Source organism: Apium graveolens, chromosome 8, assembly GCF_009905375.1.
Source record: "Apium graveolens cultivar Ventura chromosome 8, ASM990537v1, whole genome shotgun sequence".
NCBI classification, from domain to species: Eukaryota; Viridiplantae; Streptophyta; class Magnoliopsida; order Apiales; family Apiaceae; genus Apium; species Apium graveolens.
The window spans coordinates 14,569,987-14,577,799 of NC_133654.1; the positions used below are offsets into that span (position 1 = coordinate 14,569,987).

General features: G+C 25.9%; 1 pseudogene; it reads right to left on the reverse strand.

The window, feature by feature from the left end:
* Positions 1-1,531: 1,531 nt before the first annotated feature.
* On the reverse strand, positions 1,532-2,689 carry LOC141679315 (uncharacterized; annotated as a pseudogene).
* Positions 2,690-7,813: the final 5,124 nt, after the last annotated feature.

Genomic DNA, 7,813 nt, shown 5'->3' on the forward strand with positions numbered 1-7,813 from the left:
TTTGCATTAGATTGTTGAACAATTTCGTCCCGGACCAAAGTAACAGAGGATAAAATTTATACTAAATGTAACACTTTAGTATAATAACTATTTACTCAATTCAGGATAACTTTCAAGAGTAAAGATATTATACTAAATACACCAACAAGCAGTAAAGGGAAAAGAAAATACTAAATTACCTTCCATCTATGATCTCAAGCAGTTTGTTCTGATATTTGTTTCCAAGTACATGAATCGTCGAAGTCGTTTTGGGATCCAGAATCAAGAAGAGCATTACAACTAAAGCATCAAGTAAATTAACCAAAGTAACAGAGGACAGAAACAGAAGCAAAAAAACAACAACTGATTTGTCTGAAATGAGCATTACAATCCAATTCATAATTAAAAATGAAATACAACTAAAGTACTGGTTTCAAAAGAAAATCAAAATCCAAGATGCTAAGTATTAAATTCAAATGAAAATAAAAAATCCAACTTAACGATTACGACTAATTATGTCAAGCACCACTTCTTTCTTCCAGGCATCATTTGGACTTGAAAAGAAAACATCCATCTGGTTTGGATTTGACGAAAACATACTTGCAGCTCTAATTGCTTCAGCTTGGGTAATACCAGGTAAACTAGCAATCTCAGTTAATAACCTTTTTTTTTGCTCGACAACCTCTGTTTCACGTTCCTGAGTGGCATGCATTGTTTTCGCAATCGTTGCCAAATGACTGCTCATATCCTTCATAAAACCTGTAAATTCACTAGCCATTTGATTGGATGTTAAATCTATAGAAGGAGTAGGTTTCTTTTTCTCACAACTTTTTGGAACCTTTTCTTTCTTAATTTTTTTGGCAGGGGCTTGTAATGGAGAATCGTCGTCACTATAGTCAATGTCCAGATTCACAGTCTCCTCGAGATTATGTATAGAGTCCTCTGGCAATTCAGATGCAGTACCGTTGGCTCTATCAACACCAAAAATTAGATCTAACCTGTCAATATAAGGGAAAGGAGTCCTCCACAATCCTCCAGCTTTGGGATGATTCTAAAAAATACGTGCATTAGTAACAATGATATAAATATTTCAATGATTAATAAATTAAGTGGCATTTCATTTACCTTGCAAAAATCATCATAAGCTTGTCTCTCACAAACAATCATTTTTGTTTGATCATCCCACTGAAACCCAGAAGTTCTATTTACCATTTCACAAATAACAACATACTTATCTTTGAACCATTTAACTTTCGATTCAATGTGGGGAATAGCTTTCAAAGCACAACCAGGAAATTTGATGTTCAACATAAGCTCCAAGTGATTCAGATAGCCATTTTTAAAGCCTCCTTCTCCTTTCCATTGTTGGTCAATACTCATATCCAACAAACAATTAATTAAAGCTTCTTCTTCCTTTTTTTTCCAAAAACGCTTGTTCCTCCCCCTTCCACTATTTGAACTCTGACTGCTTGCATCCATCCTAAATAAAACTGAGACATGATACATAACAAATGTACAAATGACTGAAGTATATAACAAAGATAATGCATCCCTAACTAGCTCTCCAAGTATTAAATAGAGTTTGTGCTAAGTCATTTCTGAAAGTAGTCCATGCATTAGATGACTGAACAAGGGTAATGTATTCAATTTCTTCATCACTATCATCTCCCTCGCTATCGTTATGTCTATCACTACCAGTGTCATCTGAATCATCATCAACCTCAAGATTTGTGAGCATGTGTTTGCGAATCAAATTATGTAATAAAGCATACGCCGTTACTATACGAGCTTGGGTTCGGATTGGAAAAAAGGAAGGGCTTCTTAAAATTCCCCATCTTCCCTTCAATAAGCCAAAACTTCTTTCAATTACATTCCTTGCTTTGGAGTGTCTCATATTAAAATATTCCTCTGCACTTGCTGGTTGTCGATCTTCCCATACTTTCAAGTGGTAATGGTGCCCCCTAAAAGGTGTAAGAAACCCCTCACAATTTGTGTAACCCGCATCAGCTAAATAGTAACAACATGAATAAAATAAAAAGAATAAATTTAGTATGAATCTTGATAAACTCACTAGATTTATTATTTTAGTTATTTTTATTACCTTGAGGCACCTTCAGACCGTTAGGCCTAGATATTGCATCTCGTTGAACACGACCATCATGTGCGGAGCCTTCCCATCCAGGTAAGACAAATATAAATTCCATATTTGGTGTACATACACCTAAGACATTCATTGCAAGATTGCCTTTTCGTGTTCGATATCGTCCTTTCTCCTCATTTTTTACATGAGCGCTAACAAAGGTACCATCTAGAGCTCCTAAGCAATTCTACAAAATTAAAATATAATCTTTTATACCCACATACAAATCATTAAAGTTAATTATTTAATTAAATAAGTAAATTTTATATATTCCAACATGTACCTTGAAGGATTTCCATCTATTTGACTTGCAACCCTCTGTTATTGGGGCAGGCTTTTTCAGCAAATGTTGATGTAGCTTAAGAACCGCAAGAAGGCACAAATTAAATTGTCTGCTCACACTTTCTCCGCTTCTAAGAAAATATGTTCCAACTGTCCTATTTTTTTGTGATGAGCCAATGTGTACAAAAATATAGCCACTATCTCCTCTAAACTCATATTCCGAGTACTTCTCAATCCCCCAATATCTCTAACCATCTCACAAAGTACAAAAAAAGTTTGTCTGTTCATACGTAATTGGCTTTTACAAGCAACATCACTATATGTGATCAACTCATTCAGATTTTCTAGTCTGTGACGTTTTTTATCTCTACTTCGATGTATTCTATGCGTAGACACACCAATTGTACGCAATACCAAATACATGATTATCATATTATTAATAATAACTAATAAAGTCGTAAGTAGTTCATTTTGTCTTCTCCTCCTCTTCTTTAACAATGATAGTCCAGATTCATCCAATTCTGTATAAAATTACTCACAAATTTATAAATCAAACATACATAAAAAAATACATAAGTGATAAGATAGAATACACACATAATACTTATAAAAATATATGCACATAACAATTACATATATATATACATACATCTGAGTTACAATTCATATATATGTATATACATTCTTGATTATTGATTATTGAATTATATATGCCTTCTTGATTATTGATAAAGGCAAAATTATCAGATTAGTGGAGAAATTAGAAATTAACGTACCTGAAGCAGAAGATGGGAAGAAGAAATTGAGGCTGCGGGAAGAAGAAGGCCGCGGGAAGATGTGAGCAGAGCCCGGGAAAAAAAAAAGCGAGCGTAAAAAGTGACGTGTGTGATAAATGATACCTGAAGGTTTGATATGGCCCATACCCACCTTTGTACATGGGTTTCTAAACCCTATACCGTATGGGTTTGAGGAATGAGTTTTAAAATTAAAAATACTCATCCAAACACAAGGTATGAGTTTTATCCATTCCAACCCCATACCTTATACCCAATACTGTTGAACCAAACACCCCCTTAATCTTCTGGCATTAGAGCCCACCCATATTAAAAGATAACTAGCTTTATACCCGCGATGCGCGGAATGATTCTAAATATTTTTTATAAAAAATTTAAAATCAATAATTATTTTTTATTTTACTAAATTTTAATACAAAAATTTTATTCCTTAAATTTTTTAGTTATATATTTACTTATTATTACATTTTTATATTTTATCAGGACAACCTTTGTATAATATATTAATAATTTTTTTATAAAAATTACGGCTTTTAAAGTGTTAATAATATATATAACTGTATTTCACAATTATGCATAATTATTCTTTTATTTTATTCTTAAATATTTTAACATTCTAATAACATGTAATATATATTTGTTCATATTTCTTTTTAAATAATTTCTTTTTCAAAAAAAAATATTTTTCAAACTTGTTCATTTAGTTGTTATTACATTTTTATATTTGATTGTAACACATAATTAAAGGAGTTTGGTCACTGAATTGAAATGTTGATTGTAGTTTGTACATTAGTTTTCAAGTGTGTTTTTAATAATATTTTTTAGATTCTCGGTTTTTGTAATAACATTTAAAAAACATACTTTGTAATGGTATTATTTTTCATTTTATTAAAATTGTATTTTATTTTAAGTTGTATTAATTTTTTATAATTATTGTATTTCTTTTTAAAATTTATTATTTATAGCATTTGTAATATTCATAACCAAATATATAGTAAATATTTTCATTATTTAATAATATAAAAAATTAATTTTACACTTGTGCCATGCACATTAAAATTTATAAATAATTTTTTACGTAAGAATTATTTTTTGACAAAATTAGTTGGCTTATTTATTTTTTGATATAAATATTTTTTACCAAAAGTACTATTATTTTTTTATTCTGATAACTTTATTTAAATGATAATGATTAAATAGGGGTGATGTGTGACCCTATATTATATTTTAATGATTAAATACTAATTATAATATTAGTCCTCATCACTAAATCTTAATTACAATATTATATTATTATAGTCATGATGATCAAACTATAACTATTTTTTATATAAGATTTTTTTTTTACAAAATGAGTTGGGTTATTTACTTTTTAACATCAATATTTTTTTTATCAAAAATACTATTATTTTTATTATTCAAATAACTTTATTTGATCATATTACTGTATTTTTATATTTGACATTAATAACGTAAAACATAACATATGCATTATAGTTTAGTTTATTTGTTTGATTTTTTTCACATCACAAATTTGCAAAGAGAATATTTTAATCATATCACATAATATGGTTATGTAATTTTTTTTTTATATATTTTTATTTCCTAATCTTATGAAGTTAAATCATGAATTGAAAAGTTGTTTGAGATTTGTATTTACCGCGTCCGTAATAATATTTTATAATTTTTCGGTTCTAGTAATAATTTTGAAAAAAATATTTGACACCTAATTTTCATAGTACTTTTAAATATATTTTATAAGATTTGTATTTCAATTTTTAATTTTAATAGTTTTATTATTATTATTATTATTATTATTATTATTATATTTCTTCCTAATTTTTATGTTTTATATGATTAATGTGGGCTAAATTTTTTAAAATAATTTTTTATTTTATCAAATGAAGCAAAACAAATATAATATTTATCCTTAAATACAATATAAATGCGTAAAATTATCTATACAAAAATATTTTTAATCGAACTTACCTATTTCAATTTTTTTTAAGAAAATGATACTACCTTAACCCAATTAACACATAATTTGTTGATCGTTACTTACATTTATTTTTATTAAGATAATTGTTATTTGCATTATATTTATATAACACTTTTAATATTATTTATAATATTTAAGTATATATAATTATAATTCAAATTTTTAATTAATTACTTATTATGTAATACAATAATAGAATAATTAAATTATATATTTAGTTATAATAATGTATTTTATTAGATTTTTATTTAAAGTTTGAATTGTAATAGTTTTTTATTATTATATTTCTTCCTTTTTTAAAGTTTTATAAGAAATATAGTTTAAATGTGTTCTTTATTTAATAAGAAAAATTAAAATAATCTATTTATAAATATTTTAAATCAAATTATTGTTTCCATTATATATATAATATAATATTTTTAATATTATATTAGATTATTTAAGAATATATAATTATAGTTCACATAATATGTTTACGTAGTTATTTTTTTATTTATATAGTGGAGTTTGATCAAAAATTGGAAAGTTATTTGGAATTTTCATCTTGTCGGGTTTATTACAATATTTTATAATTTTTCGGTTCCGATAATGATTTTGAAAAAAGTACTTTACATTTTATGATAGTAATTTCAAATTTATTTTATTAGTTTGTTTTTCAATTATGAATTGTAATAGTTTTTTATGATTATTATTATATTTCTTTCTAGTTTTTATGTTTTATAAAATTCATATACTCTAAAATTTTTAAAAGACGATCCTTAAATGAAACAAAACGCTTGTAATATTTATACCTAAATATAATCTAAATTTGTTTCTTATTTTATAAAATAAAAATAAAAATAATCTTTTTATAGATATTTTTATTCAAACTTACACATTCTACTTTTTTTAAATGATCTACTTTAATCCGATTAAAAAATGATTTGTTAAATTTTACTTAGTTTTATTTTTACTATGATAAATGTTGCTTGTATTATATATAATATTTTTAATATTATTTATATCATTTAAGAATGTGTAATTATATTTTAATTTATTAATTAATTATCTATTGTATTTGTTATACAGACTATTAAGTATTATAATAAAATATTAAAATAAATGAAATAAATATAATATACAGTATTTATTAATTTTGTATTTCAATTTTTAATTGTAATAATTTTATTATTAAGAATATTTGTCTATAGTATGTAGATTAATGATTTTGCAAAGTTATTCTTAAATTAAAAATATTTTTGAAAATACAAATAAAAAGAATAATAACTAATCATAGTTTTAAGAAGACTTAAAATTATTATTTTTATTATTATTTTCATATTAGGTTTAGGTTTATCAATGTATCATTATTATTTTTATTATTATTTTCATATTAGGTTTAGGTTTATCAATGTATGCTAAGCACATCACACCTGTACTGCGGCTTTGTATTTTATCAAAATAATCACCCATCTTTAATTACAATATTACCCGTGACGACCAAACCATACCATTTTATTTCCTTTACTCCAATTATATATAGGATATAATATAATTTAACACAATAACTTATACTTTGCAAAGAAAAAATATCAAAAACTCACATGATAGCTTAAATACCACACCAAAAGAATTAAGAAGAACTAAGAGCATCTCCAATACTACAAAACCCTTAGATAAATAGTCTAGTTAGCATCTAAGTGTCAAGTATGTGGCATATTTAAATAATATGTAAAAAAAATTACACTCCAATCATGTATTCCCTAACCAAAATTATAAACAATCATTTTTAGTTAGCTATATTTGGCGACCAAGAAAACCCTTAGGTATAACTATATATAATTATAATATAGATAATATCATTGAAGTGTATATTAAATCCCTTAGCTAAAATTTTACAAAATGGTGATAGCCAACCATTATATCCAATCATTTTATATTTTATCATTAGAGAAGCATTAACAAGAACACGCAAATAAAACACATCTGACTTGCACATATGAATAATATATACCTACCAATAATCCACCAAAATGAGGCATCACTCACACAGTTACACATATAGCAAAGTTAACAACAGATTGATCATTTCATTATACAAATAGTGTCCCACATTTACACTTATCAAACAATATCTTATCTAAACACTTACTATTAAAATATCATTGAAGTATGATTGATAATCTTCAAATAATCACTCACACAAAAACTTAATACAACCATATCAAGACTATAACAAATTGCTCATAAAATTGCCAATCTCGACAGTACTGAAAATACGGTACTGACAATTTGGTTATATAATTTCTAGATTGTTCTAAGATTTTCTCATCTGAGCCATGGCCTCAATTCTCATGGTCATACCTGTATTATAAAATCTCTTAAATATATGTATTGAATCATGTCTAAAGTACATAGAGACAGACATGATACAATCTTAAATTTCGTATTTTTTACAACTAAATGCTTATAACACTTTCAAAATTTATTGTAATAGCCCATTAACAGTGTGTTATTTGTTTAATATCATGATTTATTTTACATACAAGTACATACTACAATAGCACACCAAGCATGAGTTTTCATACAATTTGTACTATCTAGTGCCTTGTGTTTGGTATTTACATTATTACATGATTT